Source organism: Engystomops pustulosus, chromosome 2 (genome assembly GCF_040894005.1).
Source record: "Engystomops pustulosus chromosome 2, aEngPut4.maternal, whole genome shotgun sequence".
Lineage (NCBI taxonomy): Eukaryota > Metazoa > Chordata > Amphibia > Anura > Leptodactylidae > Engystomops > Engystomops pustulosus.
In genome coordinates this window covers 260,798,743-260,822,631 of record NC_092412.1, presented here as the reverse complement: position 1 = coordinate 260,822,631, position 23,889 = coordinate 260,798,743, and the positions used below count along the sequence as shown (strand labels likewise).

The 23,889-nt window shown below is 44.7% G+C and overlaps 1 protein-coding gene across 1 annotated transcript in view; it reads right to left on the bottom strand.

The window, feature by feature from the left end:
• The window catches only part of CASR (calcium sensing receptor), an 87,621-nt gene extending 79,540 nt beyond the window's left edge, over positions 1-8,081 (bottom strand). Inside the window, exon 1 of the mRNA XM_072138967.1 lies at positions 7,790-8,081. The gene's annotated coding sequence lies outside the window, so the exon portion shown is untranslated. The remainder of the gene's footprint in view (positions 1-7,789) is intronic.
• Between the last annotated feature and the right edge of the window lie 15,808 nt (positions 8,082-23,889).

The window sequence follows — 23,889 nt, the reverse complement described above, 5'->3', positions numbered from 1 at the left end:
ACGTGCCCACGAGGTGGAATTCAACATTAACCATGTTATCCAGAGTTTACCAGCAGCGCAGAGCGATTGTAGACTGCCAGATGTCAACTTCCACCAGAACTGGTAGTCAGGTCAGTCAGCTTCCTCAAGTCTACAATGAGGAGTGGACGTGGATGTCTGATATCTGTCAGGTGCTGAGTAACTTTGAGGAGTCAACACAGATGGTCAGTGGCGATGCCGCCATCATCAGCCTCACCATCCCGCTGCTTGGCCTGTTGAAAAACTCTCTGGTCAGCATGAAGTCGGAAGCTTTGCGCTCGTCACAAGAGACGGGGGAAGAAGATTCCCTTGTTGATAGCCAAAGCACCCTTAGGTCTGTTTCTCAGCGCATATCGGAGGAGGTGGAGGAGGATGAGGAGGAAGAGGAGGAGAATGTTGGCGAGACAGAAGAGGGGACCATTGTTCAGTCCTTCACTGTTCAGCGTGTATGGGCAGAAGAAGAGGAGTTGGAGGAGGAGGAAATGGACAGTCAGGCCAGTGAGGGGAGTGAATTCTTACGCGTTGGTACTCTGGCGCATATGGCAGATTTCATGCTAGGCTGCCTATCCCGTGACCCTCGCGTTCAAAGAATTTATTCCAGCACCGATTACTGGGTGTTCACTCTCCTGGACCCACGGTACAAGCAAAATCTTCCCACTCTCATCCCTGCAGAGGAAAGGAGTGTGAGAATGCATGAATACCAGCAGGCCCTGGTGCACAAGCTGAAACAGTATTTCCCTTCTGACAGCGCTAGCGGCAGAGTGCGTAGTTCTGCGGGACAAGTAGCGAGGGAGAGTAGGCGAGCAGGCAGCTTGTCCAGCACTGGCAGGGGTACGCTTTACAAGGCTTTTGCCAGCTTTATGTCACCCCAGCAAGACACTGTCACCTGTCCCCAGTCTCGGCAGAGTAGGGCTGATCTTTACAGAAAGATGGTGAGGGAGTACGTAGCTGACCATACCATCGTCCTAAATGATCACACAGCTCCCTACAACTACTGGGTTTCAAAGCTGGACATGTGGCACGAACTGGCGCTGTACGCCTTGGAGGTTCTTGCCTGCCCTGCCGCTAGCGTCTTGTCCGAGCGGGTTTTCAGTGCAGCTGGTGGCATCATCACCGATAAGCGTACACGCCTGTCGACTGACAGCGCTGACAGGCTGACGCTTATTAAGATGAATAAAGCCTGGATTTCTCATAATTTCCAATCTCCACCAGGTGAAGGAAGCTCAACCTGAATAATTGATCCACTCCTCCTCCTCCTCATTTTCCTCCTTCTCCTCCTCTTTGTACACTAAAGCAGAGGAAACTGGCTATTTTTTGCCAGGGCCAACTGGCTCTAGCTATAGTACTCTATGTATTTAATTTTTCTGGAGGGCCACCTACCCGGTCCTCTGTTTTAAGCAATTTTTGGGAGTGCCACATACAGGCACTCAATCTATTCAATTTTTCTGGAGGACCACCTACCTGCTCCTCTGGTTTGAAAACTTTTTTGGACTGCCACATACAGGCACTCAATTTATTTAATTTTTCTGGAGGGCCACCTACCTGCTCCTCTGGTTTGAAAACTTTTTTGGACTGCCACATACAGGCACTATCCAAATTAAATTGTCTCCATAGCAGCCTCCACATGTCGTCTTTTTAGCTGGCTCCAAAAGTCGTCCATATAGCTGCCTCCATACATCGTCCCTTTATCAAACGAACTGTGTCAGGCAGAATTTTGGGTTGTTTTCATGGATTCCACATCAAACTTGTTAACTTTGTCGCCACCCTGCTGTGTAATCCACAAAATATACTGGCAAACTTTTATCATTTACCAATATTATTTCAGCGCTTCTTGCGCATCTGTTTACATTCCCCTCACCCGCCATATCCTAAACTTATAAGAATGCTACTACACTTGATCTTATACAAAAGGTTCTTAGAAGTGCTGTTTGGGGAGTAGCCTAGAGACAGGGGCTTGGACAGGCGAAAGCTCGCCTGGCAGTGGAGCGCCAGCTTCATCCCAAGATTAGGCAGCCTCAGAGGCATCCATGCATGCTGCCCCTGCTGTTTCCTGTCCATTTCAACTCTCTATACCCCAGACGCTGGAGCACGAGAGGATATGCAGCACATCATCCCCTTATCAAACGAGCTGTGTCAGGCAGAATTTTCAGGTGTTTCACCAGATACATAGTGGAACTCGGCCCATCTGTCGCTGCCATGCTGGAGACCTGAAGTTGCAATCACAGCAGCGCAATATGAATGCCCCATACTGTCGCTCTTAATCATGGAAGTCGTCTCCATGGCTGCCTCCACATGTCGTCCCCTTATCAAAAGAGCTGTGTCAGGCTCATTTTTCGGGTGTTTCACCAGATACGTTATGGAACTTGGTCACTATGTCGCCACCATGCTGTGTTATCCACTAAACATACCGTCAACCTTTTGTTCACAGAGGAAATAATTTCACCTTTTTTGGTGAAGCCTGAGTCCATTTAGGGTATGTCGCCATGCCACTCTCTAGCCTGCCGCTGCTGCCTCTGCATGCCGTCCCCTATAGTGTCAGGGTCAATTATTGGATGTTTTAGATGCTATCTAGCCTCATTCGGTCACTCTGTCATGGCCATGCTGTTGCCCATAATTTTGGCATAATGGTGCGATTAAGCAGCCTCAGAGGCATCCATGCATGCTGCCCCTGCTGTTTCCTGTCCATTTCCGTGGTGTTTCCATCCTTTTCTGAGGTTCCCAGGTGTTTGGCCAAGCTTCCCTGTGCAGAGCCTTGGTCCCCTTGAAAAATGCTCGAGTCTCCCATTGACTTCAATGGGGTTCGTTATTCGAGACGAGCACTCGAGCATCGGGAAAAGTTCGTCTCGAATAACGAGTACCCGAGCATTTTAGTGCTCGCTCATCTCTAGCTACAAATTATTGGAAATTTATCCAAAAACTACAAAAACTGGAACCAAGCACCGAGCCACAAGATATGACACAGGATCTCATCCACAAAATCCCATCACCCCCAAAAATGCACAAGGGGAAGCTGAGGTTACCAGTGACTACACAAACCTGGTACCAGACACCCTAGAAAACAAGACCCCAATGGAGGTGGATGGGACTGACCCCCAGTAACAGGGCACAATGGCAGGAAAGGGTTACTGAGAGAATCACTGCACAGGTACCTAGGGTTAATAGATTTCTGCTGCTGCAGATAACACTGTGTTATCTGTAGTGTTACATAGGACTGCAGGACACATCTACTACATGATCTGTACTCAGAGATATCACTGTGTTATCTGTGGTGTTACATAGGACTGCAGGGCACATCTACTACATGATCTGTACTCAGAGATATCACTGTGTTATCTGTGATGTTACATAGGACTGCAGGACACATCTACTACATGATCTGTACTCAGATATATCACTGTGTTATCTGTGGTGTTACATAGGACTGCAGGATACATCTACTACATGATCTGTACTCAGAGATATCACTGTGTTATCTGTGGTGTTACATAGGACTGCAGGACACATCTACTACATGATCTGTACTCAGAGATATCACTGTGTTATCTGTGGTGTTACATAGGACTGCAGGACACATCTACTACATGATCTGTACTCAGAGATATCACTGTGTTATCTGTGCTGTTACATAGGACTGCAGGACACATCTACTACATGATCTGTACTCAGAGATATCACTGTGTTATCTGTGGTGTTACATAGGACTGCAGGACACATCTACTACATGATCTGTACTCAGAGATATCACTGTGTTATCTGTGCTGTTACATAGGACTGCAGGACACATCTACTACATGATCTGTACTCAGAGATATCACTGTGTTATCTGTGATGTTACATAGGACTGCAGGACACATCTACTACATGATCTGTACTCAGAGATATCACTGTGTTATCTGTGGTGTTACATAGGACTGCAGGACACATCTACTACATGATCTGTACTCAGAGATATCACTGTGTTATCTGTGGTGTTACATGGGACTGCAGGACACATCTACTACATGATCTGTACTCAGAGGTATCACTGTGTTATCTGTGGTGTTACATAGGACTGCAGGTCACATCTACTACATGATCTGTACTCAGAGATATCACTGTGTTATCTGTGGTGTTACATAGGACTGCAGGACACATCTACTACATGATCTGTACTCAGAGATATCACTGTGTTATCTGTGGTGTTACATAGGACTGCAGGACACATCTACTACATGATCTGTACTCAGAGAGATATCACTGTGTTATCTGTGGTGTTACATGGGACTGCAGGACACATCTACTACATGATCTGTACTCAGAGATATCACTGTGTTATCTGTGGTGCTACATAGGACTGCAGGACACATCTACTACATGATCTGTACTCAGAGATATCACTGTGTTATCTGTGGTGTTACATAGGACTGCAGGACACATCTACTACATGATCTGTACTCAGAGATATCACTGTTATCTGTGGTGTTACATAGGACTGCAGGACACATCTACTACATGATCTGTACTCAGAGATATCACTGTGTTATCTGTGCTGTTACATAGGACTGCAGGACACATCTACTACATGATGTGTACTCAGAGATATCACTGTGTTATCTGTGGTGTTACATAGGACTGCAGGTCACATCTACTACATGATCTGTACTCAGAGATATCACTGTGTTATCTGTGATGTTACATAGGACTGCAAGATACATCTACTACATGATCTGTACTCAGAGATATCACTGTGTTATCTGTGCTGTTACATAGGACTGCAGGACACATCTACTACATGATCTGTACTCAGAGATATCACTGTGTTATCTGTGATGTTACATAGGACTGCAAGATACATCTACTACATGATCTGTACTCAGTGAAATCACTGTGTTATCTGTGGTGTTACATAGGACTGCAGGACACATCTACTACATGATCTGTACTCAGAGATATCACTGTGTTATCTGTGGTGTTACATGGGACTGCAGGACACATCTACTACATGATCTGTACTCAGAGACATCACTGTGTTATCTGTAGTGTTACATGGGACTGCAGGACACATCTACTACATGATCTGTACTCAGAGATATCACTGTGTTATCTGTAGTGTTACATGGGACTGCAGGATACATCTACTACATGATCTGTACTCAGAGATATCACTGTGTTATCTGTGGTGTTACATAGGACTGCAGGACACATCTACTACATGATCTGTACTCAGAGATATCACTGTGTTATCTGTGGTGTTACATGGGACTGCAGGACACATCTACTACATGATCTGTACTCAGAGATATCACTGTGTTATCTGTGGTGTTACATGGGACTGCAGGACACATCTACTACATGATCTGTACTCAGAGATATCACTGTGTTATCTGTGGTGTTACATAGGACTGCAGGACACATCTACTACATGATCTGTACTCAGAGATATCACTGTGTTATCTGTGGTGTTACATAGGACTGCAGGGCACATCTACTACATGATCTGTACTCAGAGATATCACTGTGTTATTTGTGGTGTTACATAGGACTGCAGGTCACATCTACTACATGATCTGTACTCAGAGATATCACTGTGTTATCTGTGGTGTTACATAGGACTGCAGGACACATCTACTACATGATCTGTACTCAGAGATATCACTGTGTTATCTGTGGTGTTACATAGGACTGCAGGACACATGTACTACATGATCTGTACTCAGAGATATCACTGTGTTATCTGTGGTGTTACATAGGACTGCAGGATACATCTACTACATGATCTGTACTCAGAGATATCACTGTGTTATCTGTGGTGTTACATAGGACTGCAGGACACATCTACTACATGATCTGTACCCAGAGATATCACTGTGTTATCTGTGGTGTTACATAGGACTGCAGGACACATCTACTACATGATCTGTACTCAGAGATATCACTGTGTTATCTGTGCTGTTACATAGGACTGCAGGACACATCTACTACATGATCTGTACTCAGAGATATCACTGTGTTATCTGTGCTGTTACATAGGACTGCAGGACACATCTACTACATGATCTGTACTCAGAGATATCACTGTGTTATCTGTGCTGTTACATAGGACTGCAGGACACATCTACTACATGATCTGTACTCAGGGATATCACTGTGTTATCTGTGCTGTTACATAGGACTGCAGGACACATCTGCTACATGATCTGTACTCAGAGATATCACTGTGTTATCTGTGGTGTTACATAGGACTGCAGGACACATCTACTACATGATCTGTACTCAGAGAGATATCACTGTGTTATCTGTGGTGTTACATAGGACTGCAGGACACATCTACTACATGATCTGTACTCAGAGATATCACTGTGTTATCTGTGGTGTTACATAGGACTGCAGGACACATCCACTACATGATCTGTACTCAGAGATATCACTGTGTTATCTGTGCTGTTACATAGGACTGCAGGACACATCTACATGATCTGTACTCAGAGATATCACTGTGTTATCTGTGGTGTTACATAGGACTGCAGGACACATCTACTACATGATCTGTACTCAGAGATATCACTGTGTTATCTGTGGTGTTACATGGGACTGCAGGACACATCTACTACATGATCTGTACTCAGAGATATCACTGTGTTATCTGTGGTGTTACATAGGACTGCAGGACACATCTACTACATGATCTGTACTCAGAGATATCACTGTGTTATCTGTGGTGTTACATAGGACTGCAGGTCACATCTACTACATGATCTGTACTCAGAGATATCACTGTGTTATCTGTGGTGTTACATAGGACTGCAGGACACATCTACTACATGATCTGTACTCAGAGATATCACTGTGTTATCTGTGGTGTTACATAGGACTGCAGGACACATCTACTACATGATCTGTACTCAGAGATATCACTGTGTTATCTGTGGTGTTACATAGGACTGCAGGACACATCTACTACATGATCTGTACTCAGAGATATCACTGTGTTATCTGTGGTGTTACATAGGACTGCAGGACACATCTACTACATGATCTGTACTCAGAGATATCACTGTGTTATCTGTGGTGTTACATAGGACTGCAGGACACATCTACTACATGATCTGTACTCAGAGATATCACTGTGTTATCTGTGGTGTTACATAGGACTGCAGGACACATCTACTACATGATCTGTACTCAGAGATATCACTGTGTTATCTGTGGTGTTACATAGGACTGCAGGACACATCTACTACATGATCTGTACTCAGAGATATCACTGTGTTATCTGTGGTGTTACATGGGACTGCAGGACACATCTACTACATGATCTGTACTCAGAGATATCACTGTGTTATCTGTGGTGTTACATGGGACTGCAGGACACATCTACTACATGATCTGTACTCAGAGATATCACTGTGTTATCTGTTCTGTTACATAGGACTGCAGGTCACATCTACTACATGATCTGTACTCAGAGATATCACTGTGTTATCTGTGGTGTTACATAGGACTGCAGGATATATCTACTACATGATCTGTACTCAGAGATATCACTGTGTTATCTGTGCTGTTACATAGGACTGCAGGATACATCTACTACATGATCTGTACTCAGAGAAATCACTGTGTTATCTTTGGTTTTACATGGGACTGCAGGACACATCTACTACATGATCTGTACTCAGAGATATCACTGTGTTATCTTTGGTTTTACATGGGACTGCAGGTGTCATCTACATTTATGATCTCAGGTCTGGTACAGGATCAGGCAAAGTTTAAGACCAAAGTGAAGGTCACTTACCTGTAAGGAGGCAGAGTACAAGGCTGTGGATCCCTCAGTCCTTAGATCCTGGTGTGGTAGATCCTCTTTGGTCTATAGGTGATGAGATATAAGCCCCCTGTATCCAGACCCCGGACCCTCCTGCTGGTTCCCTGCACAGCAGAGTCTGAGTAGTCAGTGAGCAGCACAGCCCTGCAGGGATCAGTTACAGACACCTGCTCCCCACTGACCCCCCTCTCAGGGCACCGCCGCCGCTCTATAGGGTGCCCGGACCTCCTGAAGACCCCTATACACAATGCTGTCCCTGTATAGCACTGTACACACAGAGATGTCCTCATATAACACTACACAGACCCCTATACACACTGTGCCCTATAGAGCGCTGTACCACCAGATATGTCCCCTATACACAATGCTGTCCCTGTATAGCACTGTACACACAATGATGTCCTCATATAACACTACACAGACCCCTATAGACCCACAGGTATGTATACATCACTATACACATACATATCAATATGGAACTGCTTAGACTCCTACACCCCCTCCAACACTTTCCCAGTGAAGCCCCTAAATAAGCTGCACTACAGAGTCCTCGATTATACAGTCCCACAACTGGTCCTGGATCTATAGGAGAGCACAGCACAGTATATGGCCAGAAGTCCTGTGCAAGGCTGGTCACAGCCCTGAGCACCCGCCTCTCCTGTCCTGTCTGCTGCTGCCCTACTGTCCTGTCTGCAGCCCCAGTACTGTCCTATCTGCAGCCCCCCTACTGTCCTGTCTGCAGCTCCCCTACTGTCCTGTCTGCAGCCCCCTGTCCTGCCCTGTCTGCAGCCTCCCACTATCCTGTCTGCAGCTCCCCTACTGTCCTGTCTGCAGCCCCCTGTCCTGCCCTGTCTGCAGCCCCCCACTGTCCTGTCTGCAGCTCCCCTACTGTCCTGTCTGCAGCCCCCTGTCCTGCCCTGTCTGCAGCCCCCCACTGTCCTGTCTGCAGCTCCCCTACTGTCCTGTCTTCAGCTCCCTGTGCTGCCCTGTCTGAATCGCCCCCCTACTGTCCTGTCTGCAGTCTTTTCTCCTGTCCTATCTGCTCCCCCTCTTCTGTCCTGTCCTGTCTGCAGCCTCCTGTCCTGTCACTTGTCCTGTTGTGGTCTTCAGGCTGAGGCTCTGCTCTTCTGCTTCTTCTCTCCTCTTCTGCAGGCACCGCTGCATCCACTCAGCTGCCAGAGCTCAGGCTGTTGGGTGCAATACAAGCAGACGCCATTAGAGGGCGCAACACTGCACCACAAGTCTATGGGAAATGTCTCCAGATGTGACGCTGGTTAACGAGACTTTAGGTGTGATGACCTACGGCTCCTGGTATGGCCCAGCCCTGGTTAGAGAGGTGAGCCGGTCATGTTAACTAATTGTAGATCCTCCCTTTAAGTAGGTGAAAACTTAAGAACCGTAATGTGAGAGGATGATGAGATCTACAGTATATTGTATGGGAATGACCCAGGACAACAAGAACTGCAGCCCAGACCACCCCCTCCCAGACCCCCAATGTACTCACTAGCAGCTCTGAACACTATTCCCTGCAGATTGTACAGCCACCACTAGGGGGAGCTCACTACATACACATTATACACCACCACTAGGGAGAGATCACTACATACACATTATACACCACCACTAGGGGGAGATCACTACATACAGATTATACACCACCACTAGGAGGAGATCACTACATACACATTATACACCACCACTAGGGGGAGCTCACTACATACACATTATACACCACCACTAGGAGGAGATCACTACATACACATTATACACCACCACTAGGGGGGAGATCACTACATGCACATTATACACCACCACTAGGGGGAGATCACTACATACACATTATACACCACCACTAGGAGGAGATCACTACATACAGATTATACACCACCACTAGGAGGAGATCACTACATACACATTATACACCACTACTAGAGGGAGATCACTACATACAGATTATACACCACCACTAGGGGGAGATCACTACATACACATTATACACCACTAGGGGGAGATCACTACATACACATTATACACCACCACTAGGAGGAGATCACTACATACACATTATACACCACCACTAGGGGGAGATCACTACATACACATTATACAACACCACTAGGGGAAGATCACTACATACAGATTATACACCACCACTAGGGGGAGATCACTACATACACATTATACACCACCACTAGGAGGAGATCACTACATACAGATTATACACCACCACTAGGGGGAGATCACTACATACAGATTATATACCACCACTAGGAGGAGATCACTACATACACATTATACACCACCACTAGGAGGAGATCACTACATACACATTATACACCACCACTAGGGGGAGATCACTACATACAGATTATACACCACCACTAGGAGGAGATCACTACATACAGATTATACACCACCACTAGGAGGAGATCACTACATACACATTATACACCACCACTAGGAGGAGATCACTACATACACATTATACACTACCACTAGGGGGAGATCACTACATACACATTATACACCACCACTAGGGGGAGATCACTACATACAGATTATACACCACCACTAGGAGGAGCTCACTACATACACATTATACACCACCACTAGGGGGAGACCACTACATACACATTATACACCACCACTAGGAGGAGATCACTACATACACATTATACACCACCACTAGGAGGAGATCACTACATACAGATTATACACCACCACTAGGGAGGAGATCACTACATACAGATTATACACCACCACTAGGAGGAGATCACTACATACACATTATACACCACCACTAGGAGGAGATCACTACATACAGATTATACACCACCACTAGGAGGAGATCACTACATACACATTATACACCACCACTAGGAGGAGATCACTACATACAGATTATGCACCACCACTAGGGGGAGCTCACTACATACACATTATACACCACCACTAGGGGGAGATCACTACATACACATTATACACCACCACTAGGGGGAGCTCACTACATACACATTATACACCACCACTAGGGGGAGATCACTACATACAGATTATACACCACCACTAGGGGGAGATCACTACATACACATTATACACCACCACTAGGGGGAGATCACTACATACAGATTATACACCACCACTAGGGGGAGATCACTACATACACATTATACACCACCACTAGGAGGAGATCACTACATACACATTATACACCACCACTAGGGGGAGATCACTACATACAGATTATACACCACCACTAGGGGGAGATCACTACATACACATTATACACCACCACTAGGGGGAGATCACTACATACAGATTATACACCACCACTAGGGGGGGATCACTACATACAAATTATACACCACCACTAGGGGGAGATCACTACATACAGATTATACACCACCACTAGGGGGAGCTCACTACATACAGATTATACACCACCACTAGGGGGGGATCACTACATACAGATTATACACCACCACTAGGGGGAGATCACTACATACAGATTATACACCACCACTAGGAGGAGATCACTACATACACATTATACACCACCACTAGGAGGAGATCACTACATACAGATTATACACCACCACTAGGGGGAGCTCACTACATACACATTATACACCACCACTAGGAGGAGATCACTAGATACAGATTATACACCACCACTAGGGGGAGCTCACTACATACACATTATACACCACCACTAGGAGGAGATCACAACATACACATTATACATCACCACTAGGGGGAGCTCACTACATACACATTATACACCACCACTAGAGGGAGATCACTACATACAGATTATACACCACCACTAGGAGGAGATCACTACATACAGATTATACACCACCACTAGGGGGAGATCACTACATACACATTATACACCACCACTAGGAGGAGATCACTACATACAGATTATACACCACAACTAGGAGGAGATCACTACATACACATTATACACCACCACTAGGGGGAGATCACTACATACAGATTATACACCACCACTAGGGGGAGCTCACTACATACACATTATACACCACCACTAGAGGGAGATCACTACATACAGATTATACACCACCACTAGGGGGAGATCACTACATACAGATTATACACCACCACTAGGGGGAGATCACTACATACAGATTATACACCACCACTAGGGGGAGATCACTACATACAGATTATACACCACCACTAGGGGGAGATCACTACATACAGATTATACACCACCACTAGGAGGAGATCACTACATACAGATTATACACCACCACTAGGAGGAGATCACTACGTACAGATTATACACACCACTAGGGGGAGATCACTACATACAGATTATACACCACCACTAGGAGGAGATCACTACATACACATTATACAACACCACTAGGAGGAGATCACTACATACAGATTATACACCACCACTAGGGGGAGATCACTACATACAGATTATACACCACCACTAGGAGGAGATCACTACATACACATTACACACCACCACTAGGAGGAGATCACTACATACAGATTATACACCACCACTAGGGGGAGATCACTACATACAGATTATACACCACCACTAGGGGGAGATCACTACATACAGATTATACATCACCACTAGGAGGAGATCACTACATATACATTATAAACCACCACTAGGAGGAGATCACTACATACACCTTATACACCACCACTAGGGATAGATCACTACATACAGATTATACACCAGCATTAGGAGGAGATCACTACATACAGATTATACACCACCACTAGGGGGAGCTCACTACATACAGATTATACACCACCACTAGGGGGAGATCACTACATACATATTATACACCACCACTAGGGGGAGATCACTACATACAGATTATACACCACCACTAGGAGGAGATCACTACATACACATTATACACCACCAGTAGGAGGAGATCACTACATACAGATTATACACCACCACTAGGGGGAGCTCACTACATACAGATTATACACCACCACTAGGAGGAGATCACTAGATACAGATTATACACCACCACTAGGGGGAGCTCACTACATACACATTATACACCACCACTAGGAGGAGATCACAACATACACATTATACATCACCACTAGGGGGAGCTCACTACATACACATTATACACCACCACTAGAGGGAGATCACTACATACAGATTATACACCACCACTAGGAGGAGATCACTACATACAGATTATACACCACCACTAGGGGGAGATCACTACATACACATTATACACCACCACTAGGGGGAGATCACTACATACAGATTATACACCACCACTAGGAGGAGATCACTACATACAGATTATACACCACAACTAGGAGGAGATCACTACATACACATTATACACCACCACTAGGGGGAGATCACTACATACAGATTATACACCACCACTAGGGGGAGCTCACTACATACACATTATACACCACTACTAGAGGGAGATCACTACATACAGATTATACACCACCACTAGGGGGAGCTCACTACATACACATTATACACCACCACTAGGGGGAGATCACTACATACAGATTATACACCACCACTAGGGGGAGATCACTACATACACATTATACACCACCACTAGGGGGAGATCACTACATACAGATTATACACCACCACTAGGAGGAGATCACTACATACACATTATACACCACCACTAGGGGGAGATCACTACATACAGATTATACACCACCACAAGGGGGAGATCACTACATACAGATTATACACCACCACTAGGGGGAGCTCACTACATACAGATTATACACCACCACTAGGGGGAGCTCACTACATACAGATTATACACCACCACTAGGGGGAGATCACTACATACAGATTATACATCACCACTAGGAGGAGATCACTACATACAGATTATACACCACCACTAGGAGGAGATCACTGCATACACATTATACACCACCATTAGGGGGAGATCACTACATACAGATTATACACCACCACTAGGGGGAGCTCACTACATACAGATTATACACCACCACTAGGGGGAGATCACTACATACAGATTATACATCACCACTAGGAGGAGATCACTACATACAGATTATACATCACCACAAGGGGGAGCTCACTACATACAGATTATATACCACCACTAGGAGGAGATCACTACATACACATTATACACCACCACTAGGGGGAGATCACTACATACAGATTATACACCACCACTAGGGGGAGATCACTACATACAGATTATACACCACCACTAGGAGGAGATCACTACATACAGATTATACACCCCCACTAGGAGGAAATCACTACATACACATTATACACCACCACTAGGGGGAGATCACTACATACAGATTATACACCACCACTAGGAGGAGCTCACTACATACAGATTATACACCACCACTAGGAGGAGCTCACTACATACACATTATTCACCACCGCTAGGGGGAGATCACTACATACAGATTATACACCACCACTAGGGGGAGATCAGTACATACAGATTATACACCACCACTAGGGGGAGATCACTACATACACATTATACACCACCACTAGGGAGAGATCACTACATACACATTATACACCACCACTAGGAGGAGATCACTACATACACATTATACACCACCACTAGGAGGAGATCACTACATACACATTATACACCACCACTAGGAGGAGATCACTACATACACATTATACACCACCACTAGGGGGAGATCACTACATACAGATTATACACCACCACTAGGGGGAGATCACTACATACACATTATACACCACCACTAGGAGGAGATCACTACATACACATTATACATCACCACTAGGAGGAGATCACTACATACAGATTATACACCACCACTAGGAGGAGATCACTACATACACATTATACACCACCACTAGGGGGAGATCACTACATACAGATTATACACCACCACTAGGAGGAGATCACTACATACAGATTATACACCACCACTAGGAGGAGATCACTACAGACACATTATACACCACCACTAGGGGGAGATCACTACATACAGATTATACACCACCACTAGGGGGAGCTCACTACATACACATTATACACCACCACTAGAGGGAGATAACTACATACAGATTATACACCACCACTAGGGGGAGCTCACTACATACAGATTATACACCACCACTAGGGGGAGATCACTACATACAGATTATACACCACCACTAGGGGGAGATCACTACATACAGATTATACACCACCACTAGGAGGAGATCACTACATACACATTATACACCACCACTAGGGGGAGATCACTACATACAGATTATACAACACCACTAGGGAGAGCTCACTACATACAGATTATACACCACCACTAGGGAGAGCTCACTACATACAGATTATACACCACCACTAGGGGGGGATCACTACATACAGATTATACACCACCACTAGGGAGAGCTCACTACATACAGATTATACACCACCACTAGGGGGAGATCACTACATACACATTATACACCACCACTAGGGGGAGATCACTACATACAGATTATACATCACCACTAGGAGGAGATCACTACATATACATTATAAACCACCACTAGGAGGAGATCACTACATACACATTATACACCACCACTAGGGATAGATCACTACATACAGATTATACACCAGCATTAGGAGGAGATCACTACATACAGATTATACACCACCACTAGGGGGAGCTCACTACATACAGATTATACACCACCACTAGGGGGAGATCACTACATACATATTATACACCACCACTAGGGGGAGATCACTACATACATATTATACACCACCACTAGGGGGAGATCACTACATACACATTATACACCACCACTAGGGAGAGCTAACTATATACACATTATACACCACCACTAGGGGGAGATCACTACATACAGATTATACACCACCACTAGGGAGAGCACACTACATACAGATTATACACCACCACTAGGGAGAGATCACTACATACAGATTATACACCACCACTAGGGGGAGATCACTACATACAGATTATACACCACCACTAGGGGGAGATCACTACATACAGATTATACACCACCACTAGGGGGAGATCACTACTTGCAGATTTTAAACCACCACTAGGAGGAGATCACTACATAAAGACTATACACCACCACAAGGGGGAGATCACTACATACAGATTATACACCACCACTAGGGGGAGATCACTACATACAGATTATACACCACCACTAGGAGGAGATCACTACATACAGATTATACACCACCACTAGGAGGAGATCACTACGTACAGATTATACACACCACTAGGTGGAGATCACTACATACAGATTATACACCACCACTAGGAGGAGATCACTACATACACATTATACAACACCACTAGGAGAAGATCACTACATACAGATTATACACCACCACTAGGGGGAGATCACTACATACAGATTATACACCACCACTAGGAGGAGATCACTACATACACATTACACATCACCACTAGGAGGAGATCACTACATACAGATTATACACCACCACTAGGGGGAGATCACTACATACAGATTATACACCACCACTAGGAGGAGATCACTACATACACATTATACACCACCACTAGGGGGAGATCACTACATACAGATTATACACCACCACTAGGGGGAGATCACTACATACACATTATACACCACCACTAGGAGGAGATCAATACATACAGATTATACACCACCACTAGGGGGAGATCACTACATACAGATTATACACCACCGCTAGGGGGAGATCACTACATACACATTATACACCACCACTAGGGGGAGATCACTACATACAGATTATACACCACCACTAGGAGGAGATCACTACATACAGATTATACACCACCACTAGGGGGAGATCACTACATACAGATTATACACCACCACTAGGAGGAGATCACTACATACAGATTATACACCACCACTAGGGGGAGATCACTACATACAGATTATATACTACCACTAGGAGGAGATCACTACGTACACATTATACACCACCACTAGGAGGAGATCACTACGTACAGATTATACACACCACTAGGGGGAGATCACTACATACAGATTATACACCACCACTAGGAGGAGATTACTACATACACATTATACAACACCACTAGGAGGCGATCACTACATACAGATTATACACCACCACTAGGGGGAGATCACTACATACAGATTATACACCACCACTAGGAGGAGATCACTACATACACATTATACACCACCACTAGGAGGAGATCACTACTTACAGATTATACACCACCACTAGGGGGAGATCACTACATACAGATTATACACCACCACTAGGGGGAGATCACTACATACAGATTATACACCACCACTAGGGGGAGATCACTACATACAGATTATACACCACCACTAGGGGGAGATCACTACATACAGATTATACACCACCACTAGGGGGAGATCACTACATACAGATTATACACCACCACTAGGAGGAGATCACTACATACAGATTATACACCACCACTAGGGGGAGATCACTACATACAGATTATACACCACCACTAGGGGGAGATAACTACATACAGATTATACACCACCACTAGGAGTAGATCACTACATACAGATTATACACCACCACTAGGGGGAGATCACTACATACAGATTATACATCACCACTAGGAGGAGATCACTACATACAGATTATTCATCACTACTAGGGGATAATCACTACATTCATATTATATACCACCACTAGGGGGAGATCACTACATACAGATTATACACCACCACTAGGGGGAGATAACTACATACAGATTATACACCACCACTAGGAGGAGATCACTACATACAGATTATACACCACCACTAGGGGGAGATCACTACATACAGATTATACATCACCACTAGGAGGAGATCACTACATACACATTATACACCACCACTAGGGGGAGATCACTACATACAGATTATTCATCAGTACTAGGGGATAATCACTACATACAGATTATACACCACCACTAGGAGGAGCTCACTACATACAGATTATACACCACCACTAGGGGGAGATCACTACATACACATTATACATCATCACTAGGAGGAGCTCACTACATACAGATTATACACCACCACTAGGGGGAGATCACTACATACAGATTATACACCACCACTAGTGGGAGATCACTACATACAGATTATACATCACCACTAGGAGGAGATCACTACATACAGATTATACACCACCACTAGGGGGAGATCACTACATACAGATTATCCACCACCACTAGGAGGAGATCACTACATTCAGATTATACACCACCACTAGGAGGAGATCACTATATACAGATTATACACCACCACTAGGGGAGATCACTACATACAGATTATACACCACCACTAGGGGGAGATCACTACATACAGATTATACACCACCACTAGGAGGAGATCACTTCATACAGATTATACACCACCACTAGGTGCAGATCACTACATACAGATTATACACCACCACTAGGGGGAGATCACTACATACAGATTATACACCACCACTAGGGGGAGATCACTACATACAGATTATACACCACCACTAGGGGGAGATCACTACATACAGATTATACACCACCACTAGGGGGAGATCACTACATACAGATTATACACCACCACTAGGAGGAGATCACTACTTGCAGATTTTAAACCACCTCTAGGAGGAGATCACTACATACAGACTATACACCACCACAAGGGGGAGATCACTACATACAGATTATACACCACCACTAGGGGGAGATCACTACATACAGATTATACACCACCACTAGGAGGAGCTCACTACATACAGATTATACACCACCACTAGGAGGAGATCACTACATACAGACTATACACCACCACTAAGAGGAGAACGCTACATACACATTATACACCACCACTAGGGGGAGATCACTACATACAGATTATACACCACCACTAGGAGTAGATCACTACATACAGATTATACACCACCACTAGGGGGAGATCACTACATACAGATTATACACCACCACTAGGGGGAGATCACTACATACAGATTATACACCACCACTAGGGGGAGATCACTACATACAGATTATACACCGCCACTAGGGGGAGGTCACTACATATACATTATACACCACCACTAGGGGGAGATCACTACATACAGATTATACACCACCACTAGGAGGAGATCACTACATACAGATTATACACCACCTCTAGGGGGAGATCACTACATACACATTATACCCCACCACTAGGGGGAGCTCACTACATACAGATTATACATCACCACTAGGAGGAGATCACTACATACACATTATACCCCACCACTAGGGGGAGAACACTACATACACATTATACACCACCACTAGGGGGAGATCACTACATACAGATTATACACCACCACTAGGAGTAGATCACTACATACAGATTATACACCACCACTAGGGGGAGATCACTACATACAGATTATACACCGCCACTAGGGGGAGATCACTACATACACATTATACACCGCCACTAGGGGGAGATCACTACATACACATTATACACCACCACTAGGAGGAGATCACTACATACACATTATACACCACCACTAGGGGGAGCTCATTACATACAGATTATACACCACCACTAGGGGGAGATCACTACATACACATTATACACCACCACTAGGAGGAGATCACTACATACACATTATACACCACCACTAGGAGGAGAGCACTACATACACATTATACACCACCACTAGGGGGAGATCACTACATACAGATTATACACCACCACTAGGGGGAGCTCACTACATACAGATTATACACCACCACTAGGAGGAGATCGCTATATACACATTATACACCACCACTAGGAGGAGATCACTACATACACATTGTACACCACCACTAGGGGGAGATCACTACATACAGATTATACACCACCACTAGGGGGAGATCACTACATACAGATTATACACCACCACTAGGGGGGAGATCAATACATACACATTATACACCACCACTAGAGGGAGCTCACTACATACAGATTATACACCACCGCTAGGGGGAGATCACTACATACACATTATACAACACCACTAGGGGGAGCTCACTACATACAGATTATACACCACCACTAGGAGGAGATCACTACATACAGTTTATACACAACCACTAGGGGGAGATCACTACATACAGATTATACACCACCACTAGGGGGAGATCACTACATACAGATTATACACCACCACTAGGGGGAGGTCACTACATATACATTATACACCACCACTAGGGGGAGATCACTACATACAGATTATACACCACCACTAGGAGGAGATCACTACATACAGTTTATACACAACCACTAGGGGGAGATCACTACATACAGATTATACACCACCACTAGGGGGAGATCACTACATACAGATTATACACCAACACTAGGGGGAGCTCACTACATACAGATTATACACCACCACTAGGGGGCGATCACTTCATACAGATTATACACCACCACTAGGGGGAGATCACTACATACAGATTATACACCACCACTAGGGGGAGCTCACTACATACAGATTATACACCACCACTAGGGGGAGATCACTACATACAGATTATACACCACCACTAGGGAGAGCTCACTACATACAGATTATACACCACCACTAGGGAGAGCTCACTACATACAGATTATACACCACCACTAGGGGGGGGATCACTACATACAGATTATACACCACCACTAGGGAGAGCTCACTACATACAGATTATACACCACCACTAGGGGGAGATCACTACATACACATTATACACCACCACTAGGTGGAGATCACTACATACAGATTATACACCACCACTAGGGGGAGATCACTACATACAGATTATACACCACCGCTAGGGGGAGATCACTACATACACATTATACACCACCGCTAGGGGGAGATCACTACATACAGATTATACACCACCACTAGGGGGAGATCACTACATACAGATTATACACCACCACTAGGGGGAGATCACTACATACAGATTATACACCACCACTAGGGGGAGATCACTACATACAGATTATACACTACCACTAGGAGGAGCTCACTACATCCAGATTATACACCACCACTAGGAGGAGATAACTACATACAGATTATACATCACCACTAGGGGGAGATCACTACATACAGATTATACACCACCACTAGGGGGAGATCACTACATACACATTATACACCACCACTAGGGGGAGATCACTACATACAGATCATACATCACCACTAGGGGGAGATCACTACATACAGATTATACACCACCACTAGGGGGAGATCACTACATACACATTATACACCACCACTAGGAGGAGATCACTACATACACATTATACACCACCACTAGGAGGAGATCACTACATACAGATTATACACCACCACTAGGGGGAGATCACTACATACACATTATACACCACCACTAGGGGGAGATCACTACATACAGATTATACATCACCACTAGGGGGAGATCACTACATACAGATTATACACCACCACTAGGGGGAGATCACTACATACAGATTATACACCACCACTAGGGGGAGATCACTACATACAGATTATACACCACCACTAGGAGGAGCTCACTACATCCAGATTATACACCACCACTAGGAGGAGATCACTACATACAGATTATACATCACCACTAGGGGGAGATCACTACATACAGATTATACACCACCACTAGGGGGAGATCACTACATACACATTATACACCACCACTAGGGGGAGATCACTACATACACATTATACACCACCACTAGGGGGAGATCACTACATACAGATTATACATCACCACTAGGGGGAGATCACTACATACAGATTATACACCACCACTAGGGGGAGATCACTACATACAGATTATACATCACCACTAGGGGGAGATCACTACATACAGATTATACACCACCACTAGGGGGAGATCACTACATACAGATTATACACCACCACTAGGGGGAGATCACTACATACACATTATACACCACCACTAGGGGGAGATCACTACATACAGATTATACATCACCACTAGGGGGAGATCACTACATACAGATTATACACCACCACTAGGGGGAGATCACTACATACACATTATACACCACCACTAGGAGGAGATCACTACATACACATTATACACCACCACTAGGAGGAGATCACTACATACAGATTATACACCACCACTAGGGGGAGATCACTACATACACATTATACACCACCGCTAGGGGGAGATCACTACATACAGATTATACACCACCACTAGGGGGAGATCACTACATACACATTATACACCACCACTAGGGGGAGATCACTACATACAGATTATACACCACCACTAGGGGGAGATCACTACATACAGATTATACACCACCACTAGGGGGAGATCACTACATACAGATTATACACCACCACTAGGAGGAGCTCACTACATCCAGATTATACACCACCACTAGGAGGAGATCACTACATACAGATTATACATCACCACTAGGGGGAGATCACTACATACAGATTATACACCACCACTAGGGGGAGATCACTACATACACATTATACACCACCACTAGGGGGAGATCACTACATACACATTATACACCACCACTAGGGGGAGATCACTACATACAGATTATACATCACCACTAGGGGGAGATCACTACATACAGATTATACACCACCACTAGGGGGAGATCACTACATACACATTATACACCACCACTAGGGGGAGATCACTACATACAGATTATACATCACCACTAGGGGGAGATCACTACATACACATTATACACCACCACTAGGGGGAGATCACTACATACACATTATACACCACCACTAGGAGGAGATCACTACATACACATTATACAACACCACTAGGGGGAGCTCACTACATACAGATTATACACCACCACTAGGAGGAGATCACTACATACAGTTTATACACAACCACTAGGGGGAGATCACTACATACAGATTATACACCACCACTAGGGGGAGATCACTACATACACATTATACACCACCACTAGGGGGAGATCACTACATACAGATTATACACCACCACTAGGGGGAGATCACTACATACACATTATACATCACCACTAGGGAGAGATCACTACATACACATTATACACCACCACTAGAGGGAGATCACTACATACACATTATACGCCACCACTAGGGGGAGATCACTACATACAGATTATACACCACCACTAGGGAGAGATCACTACATACAGATTATACATCACCACTAGGAGGAGCTCACTACATACAGATTATACACCACCACTAGGAGGAGATCACTACATACAGATTATACACCACCACTAGGGGGAGATCACTACATACACATTATACACCACCACTAGGGGGAGATCACTACATACACATTATACACCACCACTAGGAGGAGATCACTACATACACATTATACACCACCACTAGGGAGAGATCACTACATACACATTATACACCACCACTAGGAGGAGATCACTACATACACATTATACACCACCACTAGGAGGAGATCACTACATACAGATTATACATCACCACTAGGGGGAGATCACTACATACAGATTATACACCACCACTAGGGGGAGATCACTACATACAGATTATACACCACCACTAGGAGGAGATCACTACATACAGATTATACACCACCACTAGGGGGAGATCACTACATACACATTATACACCACCACTAGGAGGAGATCACTACATACACATTATACACCACCACTAGGAGGAGATCACTACATACACATTATACACCACCACTAGGGGGAGATCACTACATACACATTATACACCACCACTAGGAGGAGATCACTACATACACATTATACACCACCACTAGGGGGAGCTCACTACATACACATTATACACCACCACTAGGGGGAGATCACTACATACACATTATACACCACCACTAGGAGGAGATCACTACATACAGATTATACACCACCACTAGGGGGAGATCACTACATACACATTATACACCACCACTAGGGGGAGATC